This window comes from Esox lucius, chromosome 9 (genome assembly GCF_011004845.1).
Source record: "Esox lucius isolate fEsoLuc1 chromosome 9, fEsoLuc1.pri, whole genome shotgun sequence".
Taxonomy (NCBI): Eukaryota; Metazoa; Chordata; class Actinopteri; order Esociformes; family Esocidae; genus Esox; species Esox lucius.
Genome location: NC_047577.1, coordinates 21156014 through 21178800, shown reverse-complemented (window position 1 = coordinate 21178800; position 22787 = coordinate 21156014). Strand labels below are relative to the sequence as shown.

The 22787-nt window shown below is 40.6% G+C and overlaps 2 long non-coding RNA genes across 3 annotated transcripts; one reads left to right on the top strand and one right to left on the bottom strand.

The window, feature by feature from the left end:
* Positions 1–4059: 4059 nt before the first annotated feature.
* On the top strand, positions 4060–5369 carry LOC105012316. The gene is made up of 3 exons (XR_828146.2): positions 4060–4111; positions 4549–4768; positions 4972–5369. It is a non-coding gene; the product is annotated as an uncharacterized LOC105012316 (long non-coding RNA).
* An 8155-nt stretch (positions 5370–13524) lies between these two features.
* Positions 13525–16595, bottom strand: LOC114839832. Of its 2 annotated transcripts, XR_004576188.1 has the most exons (4): positions 15675–16595; positions 14504–15134; positions 14130–14396; positions 13525–13822 (listed from the first exon to the last, which is right to left on the bottom strand). It is a non-coding gene; the product is annotated as an uncharacterized LOC114839832 (long non-coding RNA). The 2 variants fall into 2 exon arrangements; XR_004576187.1 differs by lacking the exon at positions 13525–13822 and having other exon boundaries at positions 13987–14396.
* Positions 16596–22787: the final 6192 nt, after the last annotated feature.

Sequence of the window (22787 nt, the reverse complement as noted above, 5' to 3'; positions counted from 1 at the left end):
CTTACACAGACTACACTATTCCAAAAATCCAATTACATTTGATGTGACACCAATCCTTTTTGTGACATAATTTACACTGTAGGGGGCAAACTAGTCTGCTATTTGTCCTGTTTTTTTAACCTGCATGAGTAATAGTGTAGACCAGGGGTATTCAAATCTTACCCTATGAGGTCCGGAGCCTGCTGGTTTACTGTTCTACCTAACCATTAATCGCTGCCACCTGGTGTCCAAGGTAAAAGTAAGTGCCTGATCAGAAGACTGCAATGAAAAAATTTGGAACTGGTTTCGAGGTCCAGATTTGAATACTGTTGGTCTAGGTTCTTAGGAGTCCTCTCAGACATTCTGGGGCCTCCGTTCATCCTAAAAACACTGCTGATTCTCCAGTGAGTATAGGGCTTTTCACAAACGTATGTGATTTTTTTGTATGTTTAAGTTGGCTATGCATTAGAAAGTAAAATAAATGGCTACAGTTATTTAACAAAATGTATTTTTTAGGAAAGGAGCATTTTGTCCAGCCACTGGGGTAACATGTCCTTCCATGATTAGTTGCCCCCTGCAGAATCTTAACCCATAGAAGATAATGCCTTAAGGTTTTTATGAATTGGCCCTGTTTTTCTACACCACTTACCTTTTCCTTACATGCCATTTCATACAGTTAAGCAAAAACACATTTTGTCTCATTAACAATTTTTATGTTTTGGAAAAATTCTTAAATTCCCTTGACCTAAGCAATGGCCAGCAAATTAGCAAACATCCTACATTTAGAGAAAATTCAATATACAGTATAATTAGCCACAACCTATCCTGTCCTATATTTTTCCTTTTGTTCACGAATGGACAAAATACACACCCACTATATTGTTTATAAAACTGCATTGTTCTTTTCATGTGTTCTTTGAGAAGTAATTTTTTCGTTGTTTCTTTATTGTTTCTTCACGTCATCTGTACTAACTGAGTTTGAAAAACGATGGACATCTCTGTTTTTATAACTGCCACTACCTGGGGAAAAAAAGCTTTTTTAATTTGTTGATTGCTAGGAACAAATTCAACCCCCTGGGTGGTAAGTTCAGTCATGGAGATAATTCACTTCCGTTTGTTGACAAGAAATGTGTTTTTGCCCTGCTTTTAAGGATATCAACAGGGCTGGCCCTAGCCTTTTGGGGGTCCTAAGCAATATTTTATTTGGGGACCCCCCTCTTCCCTATTGGTCCCGGGCTCACTAGTGGACTGGGGCCCCCTAGAGGTCAGGGGCCCTACGTGACCGTCTATGTTGCTTATGCCAAGGCCTGGCCCTGGCATTATTTACGCATGTGGACGCGTTGCCGAATCATTCTTGGGGGTGCAAGAGGGAGCACTGGTCTTATGCCTGAGGGTTTTTTTGCCCAGCCTTGCCGTGGCCTATGCTATGGTCGCCAATGGCTAGTAATAGCTCCGTCAGTTTCAGAAATGATCTAACTGAAACACCTGTGATTTAACATGTTCATTTTCATGTGCAAAGATCAAAACGGCTTTCCGTAAAACTAACATTGTGCATTGCATCTTGCATGCAGAGTTGCCTTGCACCTTGAGGTCTTGACAAAATTACAAAGAAAACATTGACATAACTGATTGGGACATTATGTAACACATTATGTAGGGCTATCAGGTCCAGTATAATGTCTTGTGATGTGATCATATAATGAATGCATTGTAAGTCGTAAAGGTTGTTGTGCTTGGACACTAAATATACACTAAACTGTCTCCAACTGCCCCAGTCAGAAAAAATGACTACTGCTTCTTCAAATCACTTATCCTCGGCCAAGTTCAGGCTTATCAAATTCCGTTTAATTCATTCCTAATCCTGTCAGTATCTGGTCTGCATCAGATTCAGTTCAAGACACGCTGAGCCTTATCTTTCTCCAGCGTGTCACAAGAGTGTTAGTCACAAAGACAGGCCATACCACTGCTCTTCTTCACCTTCCAGGCTCGAGGCTTTTACATTCCAATCCAATGATGTCTAACCACAATGCAGCTTTATATCATCTGTTCACCTCTGCTCTATGCAAGACTTAGTCTTTCGTGTGTCTGTTTTGCAAGGCTGTAACAGCTGGCTCTGGATTTCGCTCTTTTTGTGGTTTCCATCTAGCTATAATAGTTTGATAGTTAAAGTATTAAAATTGAATAAATCCTGTCCATGTTACTTTGCATGAATGCTTCCACAAATATATGTGTGCTAGTTTAACATTGTTAGTATACACTCACCTAAAGGATTATTAGGAACACCTGTTAAATTTCTCATGAATGCAATTATCTAATCAACCAATCACATGGCAGTTGCTTCAATGCATTTAGGGGTGTGGTCCTGGTCAAGACAATCTCCTGAACTCCAAACTGAATGTCAGAATGGGAAAGAAAGGTGATTTAAGCAATTTTGAGCGTGGCATGGTTGTTGGTGCCAGGCTGGCCGGTATTTCACAATCTGCTCAGTTACTGGGATTTTCACGGCAACCATTTCTAGGGTTTACAAAGAATGGTGTGAAAAGGGAAAAACATCCAGTATGCGGCAGTCCTGTGGGCGAAAATGCCTTGTTGATGCTAGAGGTCAGAGGAGAATGGGCTGACTGATTCAAGCTGATAGAAGAGCAACTTTGACTGAAATAACCACTCGTTACAACCGAGGTATGCTGCAAAGCATTTGTGAAGCCACAACACGCACAACCTTGAGGCGGATGGGCTACAACAGCAGAAGACCCCCCCGGGTACCACTCATCTCCACTACAAATAGGAAGAAGAGGCTACAATGCACGAGCTCACCAAAATTGGACAGTTGAAGACTGGAAGAATGTTGCCTGGTCTGATGAGTCTCGATTTCTGTTGAGACATTCAGATGGTAGAGTCAGAATTTGGAGTAAACAGAATGAGAACATGGATCCATCATGCCTTGTTACCACTGTGCAGGCTGGTGGTGGTGGTGTAATGGCATGGGGGATGTTTTCTTGGCACACTTTAGGCCCCTTAGTGCCAATTGAGCATCGTTTAAATGCCACGGCCTACCTGAGCATTGTTTCTGACCATGTCCATCCCTTTATGACCACCATGTACCCATCCTCTAATGGCTACTTCCAGCAGGATAATGCACCATGTCACAAATTGGTTTCTTGAACATGACAATGAGTTCAGTGTACTGAAATGGCCCCCACAGTCACTAGATCTCAAACCTATAGAGCATCTTTGGGATGTGGTGGAATGGGAGCTTTGTGCCCTGGATGTGCATCCCACAAATCTCCATCAACTGCAAGATGCAATCCTATCAATATGGGCCAACATTTCTAAAGAATGCTTTCAGCACCTTGTTGAATCAATACCACATAGAATTAAGGCAGTTCTGAAGGCGAAAGGGGGTCAAACACAGTATTAGTATGGTGTTCCTAATCAGGGGCGTTGGACTGGGGGGAAAAGGGGTACCAAGTATATAGGGCCCTAATGTGTAGAGGGGCCCTCGAAAATTTTTGAATCTTGAATAAAGTGGGGAGGGGCCCTCAGAGACCGCCTATGTACAGGGCCCAGAATTTTGTGCTACATCCATGTTCTTAATAATCCTTTAGGTGAGTGTATAGTACAGGCCAAGAAATAGCGAGAGAACGAAAGAGCAGCAGCATAGACATTACACAGGCAGACAGCTCCCTCTGCTGGCAAAATAGTATTCTGCACGTCAGGGGAAATTTTTTGATGGTGTCTAACAATTATGATTTGTCAACATATGAAAAGACAAAATAACAGTCATGAACATAACACACAGACTCATGATTTAGCGTACACATGGCAGTGTGAAAATGCAGAAGATCCAGTTCACAGTGCTTGCAATAATAAACCATACCACGTTGATAAATATTTTAGATGGCTAAAAGATTGCCTGCGTGATTATGTCACTATTTACATTTCTTTTGATTTAAGATGTGAACAACTAACATTTGTTTTCCGTAAAAATATTTGTATGTCTGGTAATAATGTACAAGAGGCTGACACTGCTGATATTATGTTCATTGCACTACAATTAACTGTTCAGGCTTCATCAACTATGCCCTTCAATTGAAGGGACCCAAAATGGTTGGCGCAGAACTGATACTTGAAGGTGAGATTTACATTGAAACGTTTTTAGTATTTCTTTAATGTAGTAATGTGTCACAAATGATATGTTATGTTTTGCATTCTCATGAGTGAAAGAAGGAACAACTACCAAAACTACCATGGTTAGCCACAATTACCAAATATTCATGTAGCCTGCCAGCTTTTGTATTTGTTCATGACAGCTGAAGTTACTGACATGCAAAGATTGTATTACCTGATTGTGTAACAGCCATTCATATTGAATGTGTGTTTCGCAGCCGTTTAGCAACTTGTTGTTTGAAATGTCAAAAAGGACACTCAAATTGGATGTTTAGTTAAAATTAACAAATTTAAAACGGAAATTATAAATGATCTGTCATTGTTTTGTGAAGTTTGCAGTTTAACTGATCAGCAGGTTAATGTTCTCTTGATTGCAAGCTCTTCCTTTTTTTGTGGTTATAGGTTTTCAAACATGGGCCTGCGGACCATCTGGAATAATTACAAAGTCTTGATTGTAATGGGCACAAGCCTAGGACTCATACACTGGGGTTGGTACAACATCAAGTCGCATCCTGCACTACACCAAAATAAACAGGACTATATTCCTGAATCTGGCATTGCTGCGTACGTTTCGACAGCTCAGGCCCCCGTCAAACCAAAGTAGCTGCTGAAGGAGAGTGAGGTAAGCATGTTGGGGCTCTTTATTATTATAATTGTAATCCGATCAATGTTGATGCCTCGTGCATTTGTAATTATCGACCTTCACTGTTTTAGGCTTGTGTTGTAGTTAACGATGCTTAGAGTAATATCTTTCACTTTCATTCTGTATTACTGGGGATGGGGAACACCTAGTAGCTAATAAAATGTATTGGTCTTTTGTTTCAGTGCTGTGCACAAACTTTGCACTTTGGACAACACTTACTAGGCTACGACTAGTGTTGGACTATGAAGCCCCAGAGCTGGTTGAGGAAAAACTGGTTTTGGGTTGCGGGAGGGACATTCCTTGGCATCCATTTAGCCACCTGGTTTATGCAAAGGACTATGAAAAGTGTTACCCGCTCTGAGATGGCACTGAAGCAAAAAGGTGCCTAGGAGTAATCTGTGGTTGGGTATTTTCACAGTGGACTGTATGTTTAAAGACTCACGTGTAGGTGTGACAAAATAAATGTCTTTGAAATGTAAGTCAAGATAACTGTGTGATTACCCATGATTGATTTGCCGTGTCAATTTTATTCCTGTATTAGACAGAAATAAAATAAAAACATTTGTAGGACAAACTGCAATGAGTTGTCATGAGTATAAACTCATTGGCCCAGGGTGCAGACACTTAACAGACATTTCATTCCTAACATGCAAAATGGAAATATAAATGCAAAACCGAGGTTTTAAGTGAAATAACACATTTGATAAAGTGTTTGACCAATGTACCGTTTTTGTAAAGTAAAAATGAGCTTGATAGAAAGCAGTGTACATGCAAGGCAGGACAAAATTAGGCCACCACATGGTCCTGTTTAAGAATGGGTTCAGCAACTATGGAGGATGTGTAACCAGGCAACTCCAGTCTTATCTGTCTTCTGCATGGACCTGTCTCCATTTCAAGATAAATTGCGGACGAAGTCGGAGAGAAATGTACACAAAACCCACTTGGACTGTGTTGTCAAGGACCCCACAGTGACAGCAGACCTGGGCAATAAGGTATATCTGCAGACCGCAAGTCGGGGGCGTTACTTAATATGGGGGTTCCTGAATATTAAGTTACGCCCTCTGATGTTCGCTATTGGTCAGTTTAAATGGGGGTTCCTGAATATTAAGTAACACCCACTGATGTTCGCCATTGGTCAGTTTGGGTACATCCTGGTTTGACACACGTTTCAACACTAGGTGTCATGTATGCGTATGACATCATTACGTTGAGTGTACTAATGAAGGAAGAGTAAACTAATGTTACAACTTTATCTCAGAGTCCATGTGATTTCATTCAATATCCTTTGTCAAGATATAACACTAGGTTCAAGCGGTTCAAGCACTGATATAGAAAACAAAAGTGTATTTGCTTTGACTACTGCACTCTAGTCTGATTATGCTTGTACCAATTATGTAAAATAAAATGGTATTTTCCAATAACATTTAATTGTATTTTGTTTCAGGATTAAAATAGTTTGATAACAAACAACTGAAATACATTCATTTGAAAACTGAAGTGCCTCTAAAAAAGTTTTGGTTACAGTCAAGAATGAGACATGGGTGGTTTAGAAAGCTGCTGAGTGCAGTTATAATACATACACATGCAGTCATACTCACTATGCCTGCCATGGTCAGTTTTTCTTTGAGTAGCCATTGCTTGGTTATATGTGATACAGTAGAAGGCCATCATTAGGAGGTTGATGGTTGGGAATTCTGCTTATTGCAGTTAAAATATAGTTGATCTGAGCTCTTCATGTTACAAAGTGAAACAGGCCTCCCTTTTGCACAAGTTTATACAGTATTACTTGGACGGTTTGCAGCCGAGTGTGAAGCGGTGGGGATGAAAATCAGTACCTCCAAATCCGAGGCCATGGTTCTCAGTCGGAAAAGGGTGGCTTGCCCACTTCAGGTTGGTGGAGAGTGCCTGCCTCAAGTGGAGGAGTTTAAGTATCTAGGGGTCCTGTTCACGAGTGAGGGAAGGATGGAACGGGAGATTGACAGACGGATCGGTGCAGCTTCTGCAGTAATGCGGTCGATGTATCGGTCTGTCGTGGTGAAGAAATTTACCGGTCAATCTACGTTCCTACTCTCACCTATGGTCATGAGCTTTGGGTCATGACCGAAAGGACAAGATCCCGGATACAGGCGGCCGAAATGAGCTTTCTCCGCAGGGTGGCTGGGCGATCCCTTAGAGATAGGGTGAGAAGCTCGGTCACCCGGGAGGAGCTCAGAGTAGAGCCGCTGCTCCTCCACATCGAGAGGGGTCAGCTGAGGTGGCTTGGGCATCTGTTTCGGATGCCTCCGGAACGCCTTCCTGGGAAGGTGTTCCGGTCCCGTCCCACCGGGAAGAGACCCCGGGGAAGACCTAGGACACGCTGGAGGGACTATGTCTCCCGGCTGGCCTGGGAACGCCTCGGTGTCCCCCCGGAAGAGCTGGAGGAAGTGTCTGGGGAGAGGGAAGTCTGGGCTTCCCTGCTTAGACTGCTGCCCCCGCGACCCGGCCCCGGATAAGCGGAAGATGATGCTATGCTATGCTATGCTATACAGTATTACCATTTATGTATTTTCCATAGATTCAACATATTAGACAAATGTGAACATACTGTGTAAGGTACACTGTGCGGTGGACCTGTGAGCAACAACTTCAGTGACAGCTAAACTGTTCTGAAGGTCCTTTTCCGAGACCTGTGGGTTCTGCTGTATAGATCTGACCAGTTTTCATACAAATCATTGTAATGGTTTCTCCTTCCTCTGACTTGCATTGTTCAATTGAACAGCAATCTTCTAGAAAGTTGAAATTGGTAACTGGAAGTGTGGAATTTTCTATAGCCTGTTGCAGAAAGGTGGCAAGTTTAAATTTGCATAATTTAGAGGTCAGGTCAACATCTGTTTACAGAACAATACATTTATCCAGGGGTGCCTGGAACAAGCACCATTTTTATTATATAGTAATGATATGGTTATGGACTTAAAACATTGTTGGGAGGAATATGTGTTACATCTAATTCAACCCTTATCCTAAAAGTTGTTTCAATAGCATAAATTACAAGTAGAACAGGTCAAAAAGAGCACAAAATACATTATTGAAAGTCAATTAATATAGGCCAGTTAATGGCATAACCTAAGAAATACAAAATTAAATGATATGCCAGTTAGACAATTAAACATTTAATTACCCCATTAAATATTCTAAACATTACATTCCAACACTGTCAAAACTAAACTGTTTCTTTATGTACTGTGTATTCAGCTTTGCCCAGATTCTGTAGGCTTTGGATTCATCCTATCATGTTGTATGGCCAGGTGAACACTTCCAAAACACTGTCCAGTTTACTCTTGCTAAATAAATGATGTTCCTTGTCTCTTTGTCTCGTCAAATTATATTGTGTTTTCTGGAGCTTGTAATTTTTGTTGTGTGGAACCCAGCATTAGCTGATGGTTTAAAGACAGCTAATAGGTATCCTCATCAACAAACATAATTAACAGGGAAGCTCAAAATTATCACTAAGTCCTCTTTTGTCTATTTCGTCTATGAATGTTTCAGTGTCTTCAAAATTATTAAACAAAAACATGAATGGGAGAGAGCTTCTTGTTCTTCCTCTACAGTTGAGGCCTCTGAGCATCTGCAGAGCTGTATTTCCTCATCATTCAGGGGTGAGGACTTGTACACCGTCTCAGAACAGGCCCGTGGTGGCATTTACCCAGGCAACAGCATCCCCCAGCTCAACAACGCATCTTTGGAACTGAAATGAAAGATCCAAAAAATCACATAGAAGTAGAGGTGTACAAAGTGCAAAGTAAAAGTACTCAACTGTGTTCGGCTTTGTTCACCACTTTAGGGAAGTATCTAATTAAGATCTAAGTAACCAGGTAAAGCAAGCAAATTTATTTATATAGCACAATTCATACATCGAGCCCTGCTCAGTTTATATTCTTCAAACATATCAGAAATGTAACCATTCAGAGATTTATAAACTAAAAGCACCACTTTGAAATCTATTCTGTAACTGACTGGAAGCCAATGCAAAGATTTAAGAACCGGAGTGATGTGTTCTTTTCTCTTGGTCCTGCAGCTCATTCAGCATTCTGAATGAGCTGCAGCTGTTTTAAAGTATTTTTGGGGAGTCCAGTTAAGAGGCCATTACAGTAGTCAACCCTACTAGAGATAAAAGCATGGATGAGCTTCTCTGGGTCTTTTTGGGGCACCAAGCCTGAAAATCTTGCAATATTTTTTAGATGATAGAATGCTGTTTTGGTGACTGTTTGAATATGACTGTTAAATGTGAGGTCTGAGTTTTATCAGAACACCAAGATTACGCACTTGATCCCTGGTTTTAAGGGCTTGAGAATCCAGCTCTTTACTAATACTTGCTTTGTTTTCTTTGTTGCCAAACACACTAATCTCATAATTGTACAAAATTTTGGGAATTCAAAACTAACCAGTGATCAATAAAATTAAAAGGAAGAGTGTAAATAATCAATTAAGATCACTGGTTAGTTATGAACTCTGTTTAGGTAATTTAGCTCATCCTTAGCAACTTCACAAAACCGGTGAACACAGCCAAATACTATTTTTTACACCACTGCATAGAAGATGGCCATGACAAATTATTCTTTTGTTTACATTTCTAAATAATGACAACATAGTGTATATTAAGCTACAAAATAAATGGATCTTGCCTGCTTGCATAGAGTGACAGGTGCATCACACATCTTTAGCTAGTTATAACGTACCCTAATAGACTAGACCTGGCTTAAGCCCCATGTGGTGCGAGACAAGGCAACCGTGTTTGACATCCATCTGTCAAATCCAGGCCGTGTACATTTCGCACCACCCTCTGTTGGAGCCTCATGCACTGTCAATACGCCTCAACCAGGATTCGATTGAAGCAAAGTTGCAGCTGCACTGCAAGCTGGAACGCGCAGTACGTTACCGGTAGGTTTTAGGTAATAATCGCAATCCATGCGCCACATCAATCAATCAATCAATCAAAATTTATTTATATAGCGCTTTAGTGCTTTACAGAGACACCCGGCCTTAAACCCCAAGGAGCAAACAACAGTAGTGTTGAATTTCAGTGGCTAGGAAAAACTCCCTAAGAAGGTCGAATTTTAGGAAGAAACCTAGAGAGGACCCAGGCTCAGAGGGGTGACCAGTCCTCTTCTGGCTGTGCCGGGTGAGATATTAAGAGTCCAATTGGAATAATAAATACATTTCTCTTGGCTAAATCCAGAGTATATTTGATTTTAGACTAGGTCAGAAGTATGACCAGGTGGACAAGGACAGGAACAGCAACGGTCCCCCCAAACCAGGTAATCCGCAGGTGTGGACCAGGACCTCATCTCCTTCTAAAATTTAAAATTGGAGGAAACAGAGAAAAGTTAGTAGTACATCCCTCATGTCCCCCAGCACAATAATATAGCAGCGTAACACCTTGGAAACTGAGACGGGGGGTCCGGTGACACTGTGGCCCTACCCGGGGGAGGCCCCGGACAGGGCCCAACAGGCAGGAAATCAATCCAACCACATTGCCAGGCATCAACCAAAGGGACACCCACCAACCGCAACCCCCCTGAATGAGGGCCGAGTATTGCTAGCAGCGTACAGCCCAACTGCACAAGTGCGCAATAGAGAGTCAACAACAAGCCAGTGACTCTTCCCCCGAAGGGCATTGGAGGGAGGGCATCCCAGTGGCGACGAGAGCCCACCTGGCAAGACAGCAAGGGTGGACAGTATCAAGCCTACTGGTCACCTTCACGCCCCCGGGCCAGGCTACACCTAATTATAAACCGTGCTGTAGAGATGAGTTTTTAGTAGACACTTGAAAGTTTGCACTGAGTTTGCATTTCTAACCTTAATTGGCAGATCATTCCACAGGAGTGGAGCTCTATGAGAAAAGGCCCTGCCGCCAACTGTTTGTTTAGAAATTCTAGGTACAATTAAAAGGCCTGCGTCTTGCGATCTAAGGTTACGTGTAGGTATGTATGGCTGGATCATTTCAGCAAGGTAAGTAGGAGCAAGTCCATGTATTGATTTATAGGTTAAGAGTAAAACCTTAAAATCAGCCCTAACCCTAACAGGCAGCCAGTTTAAGGACGCCAGGACAGGAGTAATGTGTTCAAAAATGTTTTGGTCTAGTTAGGATTCTAGCAGCCGTGTGCAGCACTAATTGAAGTTTATTTATTAATTTGTCTGGATAACCAGAGAGAAGAGCATTGCAGTAATCTAATCTAGAAGTAACGAAAGCATGGATTAATTTTTCTGCATCAGTTTTTGATAGAAAGTTTCTAATTTTTTGCGATGTTTCGAAGATGAAAATAAGCAACTCTTGAGACATATTTTATATGTTCTTCAAAGGAGAGGTCAGGGTCAAGGGTAACGCCAAGGTTTTTTACAGTTTTTTGGGATACGACCATGCAGCCGTCGAGGTTCACAGTGAGATCTGCTAACAACGCACTTTGTTTTTTGGCTCCTAAAAGGAGCATTTCTGTTTTATTTGAGTTTAAGAGCAAGAAATTCTCTGTCATCCACTTCCTAATATCTGAAACGCATGCTTCCAAAATAGCTAATTTAGGGGCTTCTCCATGCTTCATTGAAATATATAACTGTGTGTCATCAGCTTAACAGTGAAAGTTAATATTGTGATTTCGGATTACATCGCCCAGAGGGAGCATGTATAGTGAGAAAAGTAATGGGTCCAGAACCGAGCCTTGAGGAACTCCAAAGCATACCTTTGACTTGTCAGAGGATATGCCATCCACACTAACGAACTGACATGTTTCAGATCAATAAGATTTAAACCAGGCTAGAACATGTCCACGTAGCCCAATATTGGTTTCCAGTCTCTCTAAGAGAAGGGAGTGATCAATAGTGTCAAAAGCAGCACTAAGATCAAGAAGCAACAGGACGGATGCGGAACCTTTGTCTGAGGCCATTAGAAGGTCATTTGTTACCTTTCACGAGTGCAGTCTCAGTACTATGATGGGATCTAAAGCCAGACTGGAATATTTCATAAATGTTTTTTGTCTAAGGCATTCAGTTGTTGGGAAACACATTTTTCTAAGATTTTTGAGTGGAACGGGAGGTTCGATATTGGCCTATAATTGTTTAATATGTCGGGATCTAGATTAGATTTTTTTAGAAGAGGCTTAATTTCCGCACTTTTTTGTGAGTTTGGTACGCATCCGGAGGAAAGGGAGCAATTTATTATGTTCAGCATTGGCTGACCTAGCACAGGAAATAACTCCTTAAGTAATTTTGTAGGAATCGGGTCTAGCTGAGAGTTTGTGGGTTTAGAACTCATTACAAATTTTGTAAATGTGTCGAGCGATACGGTATCAAAAAACTGACACCTGATCAGGGAGGCTCCGGAAATTTTCCGGACAACCGAGATTTTTAGGACCATAACTATTTAGAGATTCAGTTATTTGTTTTCTAATGGTGACGATCTTTTCATCAAAGTAGTTCACGTATTCATTACAACTAAAGTGAAGACCCACTTCACTTGCTAATTTGCTTTTTTGTTAACTTTGCAACTGTATCAAAGAGAAATTTTGGATTGAAATAATAACACATCATGGCAGAAATAATAACAAGTAGCCTACCTCGTCGCGTAGCTATTTATCTTTAAACGTAACTATAAGAGTTGTCGTGTAGTCTGTCTCTGGAAAGCTAATCGAATTTCAGATTCAAAGATTTTAGTAGATAAGCGATCTTAGCGAACACGTTAACTATCCCTAAATATATAGCTAGCGGTTGTCAATTGGAAGCACTTACCAAAATCTTCGTCATTGACCCTGTAATACTTCCTTCATAAATGCATGCACTTAATCGAAAACACCACATCAATGGAAACCTTCAATGGGCGTAAGTTGCCCCTGACTTGCGGTCTGCAGATATACCCATAGACATAATAAAGAGTAGACGCCGCATCTACCGCTACTTCCTACTGGCGCTGACGAGCCGTGGGGCCGCCAGCTTGGACCGGTCAGCCGCTCCACTCAGTGTAATCTGTTTTGGGAGGTGAAATGAGCTGTCAGCGCATTTAATTAATCATACCTCAGTGAATACCTTACGGATTTTCACGCGTTTTTTTGCTGCAAAGGTCATACATGTAGCTATGATACAGGACACATGGTTCAGGGTATTTTAATATTCATAGTGGGCTTAACAGTAAAATCATTTTCTGATATATGATATAAAGTGACCAGACGTCCGAGATCAAAACTGGGAACATTATCCCCAAAACGTTTTTATTTAAACTGCACATTTACTATGTTGAAACTCCCTAGAAAAGTCTGCAAACTTAATGTAGCAATTTTCAAAACACAGTTACAAAGTGCTTTACAGAACCCAGAGGGAAAGAGATCAGGGTTAAGACAATCACAAACACAATGATACATTTCACTATATTCAACCTCGCAAACCCAGTGTAAGGCAAAGGAGACCAAAATGTGGATTCTTGGAGACACACCATGAGGCTAGAGTTCATGAAACACAAACAAACAGAGGTATTTACAGACCCACCAACACTTACAGCAGTATTCACATATAATGTGACAGACCACTGTTTCCAGGCATTTTTAAGCCATTGCTTTCAGTTTCAGTGTTAATCTTGTCAGAATGATGACAGATATGACATAAAGATAATATGTGTGATGAGTAAGGTTAAAGTACAGATATAAAGCTTAGAATTAGTTTTGGGATGCCGGAATTTAGGATTAAAGTCTTGAATTGTCATGGAACAACACACACCCACACGCTCTAAAACCCCTGTAAGAGGACAGTTTTGCAGAGCTTCTTCCTCGTGCTCCCTTTCTGCAGTTCAAAAGAGGTGAGTTTGGCAATGTGGTGGGGGACTTATTTTGATAAACACAGACACAACCAATGACAACAAGTCAGACTGATGGTTGTCGATGCCAAACTGTCTCCTCAATGTGTTCCCCAAGCAAAAAACATCCTCCGTTCCAATCTCCTCCCGGACAATGTGTGTGACTGTCGACACCACAGGAGCTTGCATTGGTGAATCACCCCCTCTGCAGCTCTCAGCACCTTAGTAAAATAAAAAAAAATAAAAAAGAAAATTATATTTATATAGCGCTTTACACAGTGCTCAAAGACACTTTACAAAACAGAGAAAATAAGAACAAAGCAACCTTAATATACAAAGATTAAAAGAATAAAAAATAAATAAAAAAAAGCCTTCACTATGCCTTGTGATGGAATAACTAGGCCGCCGTTGTTTTTCAGGGTTAGAAGGTGGTAGCTCTTGTCAAATGAAGATGGTACAGCATCTCTGACCAAGCTCGCACGGCACACATCACAGGACAGTTTTCGTAGAATCTGCCGGACTACAAACCCTGCTATGTAGACCAGAGCATTTGCCACCAGACCACCAAACCGAGTGGGGAGATAACTGTGGTCACACACAAGGGCCAAATGTTGGCGAATGGAGATGGGTGCTCTTCCGCAGTTTCAGGAGAGGACATCTCCACATCAGACAGAGACACAGTGTTATCCTGGGCTGCCACATTGCCTGTCTCACCAGGTGAGACACCACACCGAACCATCAGCCGGCGGAAGATGGCCTGGAACTGGCGTGCCGATGGATTGTTATTCCAGCCGCCTCGTATGGAAAACAGGCACACAATACATACATTACTCACAAGACATAAAGCTATTCATTAGGTATATTTTCCAAATTAATTGTAATTAAAAGAACACCAACCCTACCTGATGCTCTGATTTAATTAAATAGGAGCTCCAAGCAGTTCAGGAATCATCAGCATCACACATCGTTATTGATGACAAATCCGCTGACCGACAAGTACCTGCAAAAGAAAAAAGTTTTATTACTCTGATCATGGCGAAAAGACACCCCAAGAAAGCCCCATGTGATTTTGTTAATACAAAGCAGTAAAGTGCCTATCACAGGGGTGCAAACTCACAGAGAATGAAAATGGTTAACAGCTACCAGGGCACATAGATAATTAGTTTGCATCCATGTTTTTAGGAATGGGATCAGTTTCTTGTTTAACTTATACAGTATACTTGTACACAAAGGAACATTAACTTGTAACAATGTTATTGCAGAACTGGGATAACTTGAAAACAACACATGCAATACCTACCCTTTTGACACCTACATGTACTTGATGTTGTGTAATACATACCATTTAGAAACATCTAGGACCTGAAAAACACATTGAATACAAGATAATGCCAACAGAAACCAAACTGCATATTGAAAAACATTTAAACAAGATAACATCATATCAACATACATACCAATCTTTCTGACACCTGCATAAAGTTGATGTTGTGTAATACATACCATTTAGAAGCATCTAGGACCTGAAAAACACTGAATACAAAACAATTCAGACAAACAAAACTGAAGCAGTTAGGAGCATCTTAGGAACACAATGCATAACAAAAACACAGCAGTAGGCTAGTTCACTACATAGGAAGCTACTTTAAGTTGTGCTAATTTCACATGACAAGAAAAGTGTAGCTTGTGTGGCCAAGCTACTTCGTAAATAAAGGAGATACTACTACTGAAAAGTTCCTTGACTCTGGAAATAGAGAAGCTACCACCAAAATACTAAGTTACTAGCTAAGCTAGTATTGCCCAACACTGATGATACTGTCTTTTATTTATAAATACGACTATATATGATACAGTCTGTGCCACTTGTGTAAAATTAGCTGGCCAATGTTATACTTGTGTCAGTTGTAATCTAAGCCAGTGTTATGGAATATGACTAATCAAGTCTCAGTTCATAGCTGGGTGAACACCGGCTGGTGCAGTACAGTAATATCAAAGAACCTTGCTCCTTCTCAACTCTCTGGTTATATTCTAGTCACAAAATACAACCAATAGTACGGTAATGTTAAATCTTACTTGTGAAAAGTAATCCACCGAGCCCTGCTTTCGATGGTCCGCCGATTTGAGCAGGAATATGTTGCACTGTGCTCTGGCGCCGTTGCTTCTGCTGCTACGCAACAAGGAGTACGACCGGTCCAAGATGGCGGCCGTATTTCTCGCGCCCAGCAGCCAATGCGGGGTCTGCTCTTTATTATGTCTATGGATATACCCTCCTCGACCTTGGGGGTATACTATGAAGGGTGTTCAACCTACTCAGATTTAACTCGGGGATATCAAGGAAATTCAGGATTGACAAACTCTGATTGTGGTGTTAAACGGTTCTACGACGGTGATTATGTTTGTTGACTCGGTGTTATAACTTCTAGAGTTTGTGCGCGTTCGCCTAAAAGGGGCGCGTTGGGAAACACAAGCGGAGTTTTTGCACAACGGCTCATGCGCCGACTTCTTTCCTTTTATTTGTAGTATGATTGAGATGTAAGGACAAGTAAAATAGTGTATATTAACATGTGAAAACAATTAAGATAGTTATGGGCTACATCTCAGAAATCGACCCATTACTCTGTTAATTATTGAAGATCTACTCCATAAAACACCGAGGTTGCAGGGCTACCTGTATGAATTTAATGAACATAACCCTCCGTAATGAGGATGCGTACGGTTAATCGCACCAATCACCTTCGGGATTCCTATGGAAAAAAGTATTCTGTATATAACATAGGCCCAGTATATTGCATACTAAAAATAAACCAAGTATTTTTTGCTAATTACTTGCGATCGCATAAAAAGCATACTTGATCATAAGAACGCTTAAATGGCCAGAGAACACAACAAATGCATCAAGCAGCTTAGTGAGAGCTACCACTTTGTGAACTGCACGGCATAGCCTACAGTATTTTTTCACAAATGTCTAATGGCACAGCATCCATATTAGGAACATTTTCATTCCTCCCCAGAAACTCCGTTCTTCCTCCTACTCAGTCATCACCCCTCCCCCGGTCAAACGATTGACCAGGGGAGGACTAAGGCTTAAACGGGTGATGTTTGACAAGGCGAGAGCGATTAGCGTCATGCAGGCAACATTAGAGATTCCGTAGCAACAATAAGACTTCCGGTTTTCGGATTTTGCCTTCAAAATAGAGGTCCGCGGTAAAACGCGATTTTAATAATATTAAATGTATCTATTTTGACACTTTGCTTAGTGTATATTGTAAAAATGTACTCTAGGAAATGTTCAGGAGACTCTATAGAATAATTACATGCAAAGAAATCAAGGGGCACTATGTATTTGCAATTGTTGCTGGTGTTTTACTCCACCCATCCTAGATCCTATTGGCCACAATGTAACTCAATGGATATGAAATATATATTGGCCTATAAAAAACAAACTGTTCTATACGCCGCGGTGAATGTATTGTAGGAAATGTTCAGGAGACTCTATAGAATGATTATATGCAAAGAAATCAAGGGGCACTCTGTATTTGCAATTGTTGCTGGTGTTTTACTCCAGCCACCCCATTGGCCACAATGCAACTCAATGGATATGAAATACATATTGGCCTATAAAAAAAAAACTATTCTACACGCCGCGGTGAATGTATTGTAGGAAATGTTCAGGAGACTCTATAGAATGATTATATGCAAAGAAATCAAGGGGCACTCTGTATTTGCAAGTGTTGCTGGTGTTTTACTCCAGCCACCCCATTGGCCACAATGCAACTCAATGGATATGAAATACATATTGGCCTATAAAAAAAAAACTATTCTACACGCCGCGGTGAATGTATTGTAGGAAATGTTCAGGAGACTCTATAGAATGATTATATGCAAAGAAATCAAGGGGCACTCTGTATTTGCAATTGTTGCTGGTGTTTTACTCCAGCCACCCCATTGGCCACAATGCAACTCAATGGATATGAAATACATATTGGCCTATAAAAAAAAAACTATTCTACACGCCGCGGTGAATGTATTGTAGGAAATGTTCAGGAGACTCTATAGAATGATTATATGCAAAGAAATCAAGGGGCACTCTGTATTTGCAATTGTTGCTGGTGTTTAACTCCACCCATTCCATTGGCCACTATGCAACTCAATGGATATGAAATACATATTGGCCTATAAAAAAAAAACTATTCTACACGCCGCGGTGAATGTATTGTAGGAAATGTTCAGGAGACTCTATAGAATGATTATATGCAAAGAAATCAAGGGGCACTCTGTATTTGCAATTGTTGCTGGTGTTTTACTCCAGCCACCCCATTGGCCACAATGCAACTCAATGGATATGAAATACATATTGGCCTATAAAAAAAAAACTATTCTACACGCCGCGGTGAATGTATTGTAGGAAATGTCAAGGAAGGTGGATAGAGTAATTATATGCAAAGAAATCAAGGGGCACTCTGTATTTGCAATTGTTGCTGGTGTTTTACTCCAGCCACCCCATTGGCCACAATGCAACTCAATGGATATGAAATACATATTGGCCTATAAAAAAAAAACTATTCTACACGCCGCGGTGAATGTATTGTAGGAAATGTCAAGGAAGATGGATAGAGTAATTATATGCAAAGAAATATAATTTCTCAATATGTATTTCATATCCATTGAGTTGCATTGTGGCCAATGGGGTGGCTGGAGTAAAACACCAGCAACAATTGCAAATTTCATTTATTGAGGGTGTGGAAATATTGTGTTGCTAGATGTAGCACACTGTTCCCCATGATTACACAGGTTTGTCTTACTCTACACATTCTCCTGGACATTTCCTACACTGCTTTCTCTGTTGAATATTCAATAGTTTATTAGTTATGAGGCAATATATATTCCATATTCTGTCATTGGCATTGTCCGAATTTTACCCTTGGAACGTGTTTTAACACCCACTAACACCCACTTTTTATCGAAATTACTCTGAAATATGATCATATGTGAATTGTTGTCAATGTTTTGAGAGGTACATGTTCTCAAACAATTAATAAACTCAATTTATTTCAGTTTTTAAGTAATTTGTTGGTCTCTTTTATTTTGAAAAATTCCAGATTTTCGTGACCCGGAAGTGTTTCTTTAATGTTGCTCACAAGACGTAAGCGCGAGAGCGGACACTTGACCAAGAGAGGGTGATGACTGAGTAGGAGGAAAAACGGGGTTTCTGGGGAGGAATGATAATGTTCCTAATATGGATCCTGTACACTGGCAAAATATCGCAAAGAGATACTGCTCAACATGAGCGCATTAATCCGGCGAGTGGCATTGGAGATGTCTGGACCTAGAAACCGGAAAAGATACCGAGTTCGGTCCAGGTGCAAATGGATAATTCATTATTAGATTTATTTTTTCATGTAGATAACAACCAAAATAGTTTGGTTTATAGCGGTTATGTCCCAAAATCCAATGTCAAATCGTTTCTCATTTATTGTGTCGAAACGAATTAGCAGAAAACAAGTTTTTCTGGAGATGTTTCATTGTTTATATTTCCGATTTTAACGGATCTGTCACCAATCTGATGCATTTCCGTATTCTCGTTATTCGTTTTATTACAAACGGAATAACGAGAAAACAAATCTTTTTAGATTTTCATTATATCTGCCTTTTTCTAATAACATTAAGCGGTTTAATGTTTTGTTTCTGCAAAGACGGCGGGGTTCAATGTGAAATGACTGTCATTGGCCAAATTTATAGCTGAAACGTAGGTCTACTTCCTTTCATAATAAGAGTTGGACATTTGTAGTTTTAATCTACAATCCTGTAACTAATCAATTCAAACATTTAATTATTACTAAATTAATAACATATAATACCAAATTGATATAGAACTCTTATATCAAATATATTGATCTCTTTATAATTATTATTTATGTCATTATCAACATTTAGCACTATAATGTAATTCTATCAGTGTAACCTATATTTTTTGTCTTTTCGTCAATTCTTTCTGAATAGGTGAAATGTAGCAATGCTGGTGTTGTCATTCCATTGTATGTGCTCGGGAAAGGAGGATAGTATACTTTTTCAGTCAAGGACAGCATTCAACAAAAACAGTGTTGAAATAAAGTATGTTGAGAGATTTAAATGAATAAGACCAATATATTACTTTCTAGGCCTACTTTCACACACACGCTCAGACATACAGACATACACAAACATGTTAAATTAACTATCTAAATATGGGACACCTAAATACATTTCCCCCAAACAAGCCTACTTTTAGTAATCCTACTACTAACCCTAAACCTTACCACATTGGTTCCCAAAACTTTTCAGTCATATTAGACAATAGAAAAGTCATAAACATTGGCCTCATAATATAAACACCATATTAGTTATGTTAGGCAGGTGAACAATGATAGGAAACACCAACTTGAAGAGACTCAGGTGTTGGCAACCACAAGTCGCCAGAACATCTTCAATGTGCTTTGCATAGGTTCTACAAGTCTCTAACTCTACTGGGTGGATTCAACACAATTCTTGCAAAACATATTCCCTCATTTGGTGTTTTGACAATGTTGGTGGAGAATGATGTGTGACATGTTGGTGTTCAATTGGGATGAGATCTTGTGTTTCACATTATTTTCCTTAATGTCTATTTTCACATTACATTTTCATCATTCATCAAACCATTCAGTTAACCCTTGTGCCCTGTGAATGGGGACATTGTAATCCTGGAAGAGAACCTTCCCATGAGGATATTAATGTTTCACCGTGGGATGAAGCTGATTACTCTTTGCTCTATGGAGACACATGGACCCAAACCATGCCAAGAAAATGTATCTATGTACAGTGGGGAGAACATGTATTTGATGTTGAAGTCTGTAATTTTTATCATAGGTACTCTTCAGCTGTGAGTGACGGAATCTAAAACAAAAATCCAGAAAATCACATTTCTCCCCACTGTATGCATCTGCTTTCGTTGTAGGCGTGAACTACCTTGGAAAGATAACTTTTCCAATTAACTTTTTGCTCTTCTGTTAGGGTTCGTAGCACAGAGAGAAGAGTCCTGTTAAATCTTTCCTCTTATCCCTCTTAGTTCTTTTAAGCGATGTAATAGCTGTTTCTCGAATTCTCCGCCCATATCATCATGAATCCTTCCTGGGAAGCCAAACTTTGGTGCAAAGTCATTGAACGGTTTATCAGCCACAGTCTTGGCAGACTTATTAGTGGTGGCATAGGCTTGGGCAAATCGTGTATAGTGATCTATAACCACAAGGATGTACTCGTATCCACCCTGACATTTCTGTAGGTGCAGAAAGTCGACTGAGTCCAGCTGGAATGGATGCGTTGTCTTAATGCTCAACATAGGTGCTGTTTGGCTTCCTTTTCTTAAGACACTCGCACACATTGGTTACGAAACATCTGGACCGGCTCCTTTGGTGTAAAGTTCCATCGTCCTTGATTTCCAGTTTACTCCATTCTTTAACCAGTGCTCTCAGTTCCGGGCCCCCCATCTTAAGGACATTTGCACTGGGCTTCTCATTTCTCGTTTTGTAGTTCAGAACTCTGCTTATCACTGGGTCTTGCCGTTGTGCCTCACGTGCTTCCTCTCTAGAGATTGGCTGTACTATACTGCACATACTGTCCATCTCTGACTGCTCTTGAAGTGCACTGAGTGAGACTGAGTTGAACAGTAGATCAGACCCTTCTTGCTGAACTTGGACAGCCTGCCTAGTAGCACCCACTGTATCCTGACTGACAACTTATGTGCACTCATGTATCCTTCAAAATCCATAGGCATTCTGGATAAGCCAACTGAATCTGAATTTGCTTTGGCTGGTCTGTATTTTATTGTTAAGTAAAAAATCAGCTAACTCACCAACCCATCTCTGTCCTGTTGCATTCAACTTTGCAGTAGTTAATATATACACTCACCTAAAGGATTATTAGGAACACCTGTTAAATTTCTCATGAATGCAATTATCTAATCAACCAATCACATGGCAGTTGCTTCAATGCATTTAGGGGTGTGGTCCTGGTCAAGACAATCTCCTGAACTCCAAACTGAATGTCAGAATGGGAAAGAAAGGTGATTTAAGCAATTTTGAGCGTGGCATGGTTGTTGGTGCCAGACGGGCCGGTCTGAGTATTTCACAATCTGCTCAGTTACTGGGATTTTCATGCACAACCATTTCTAGGGTTTACAAAGAATGGTGTGAAAAGGGAAAAACATCCAGTATGCGGCAGTCCTGTGTGCGAAAATGCCTTGTTGATGCTAGAGGTCAGAGGAGAATGGGCCAACTGATTCAAGCTGATAGAAGAGAAACTTTGACTGAAATAACCACTCGTTACAACTGAGGTATGCAGCAAAGCATTTGTGAAGCCACAACACGCACAACCTTGAGGCGGATGGGCTACAACAGCAGAAGACCCCACCGGGTACCACTCATCTCCACTACAAATAGAAAAAGAGGCTACAATTTGCACGAGCTCACCAAAATTGGACAGTTGAAGACTGGAAGAATGTTGCCTGGTCTGATGAGTCTCGATTTCTGTTGAGACATTCAGATGGTAGAGTCAGAATTTGGCGTAAACAGAATGAGAACATGGATCCATCATGCCTTGTTACCACTGTGCAGGCTGGTGGTGGTGGTGTAATGGTGTGGGGGATGTTTTCTTGGCACACTTTAGGCCCCTTAGTGCCAATTGGGCATCGTTTAAATGCCACGGCCTACCTGAGCATTGTTTCTGACCATGCCCATCCCTTTATGACCACCATGTACCCATCCTCTGATGGCTACTTCCAGCAGGATAATGCACCATATCACAAAGCTCGAATCATTTCAAATTGGTTTCTTGAACATGACAATGAGTTCACTGTACTGAAATGGCCCCCACAGTCATCAGATCTCAACCCAGTAGAGCATCTTTGGGATGTGGTGGAACCGGAGCTTCGTGCCGTGGATGTGCATTCCACAAATCTCCATCAACTGCAAGATGCTATCCTATCAATATGGGCCAACATTTCTAAAGAATGCTTTCAGCACCTTGTTGAATCAATGCCACGTAGAATTAAGGCAGTTCTGAAGGCAAAAGGGGGTCAAACACAGTATTAGTATGGTGTTCCTAATAATCCTTTAGGTGAGTGTAGGTCGGGATTATTATCTTTATATACTATGAAATAAATAAATAATCCCT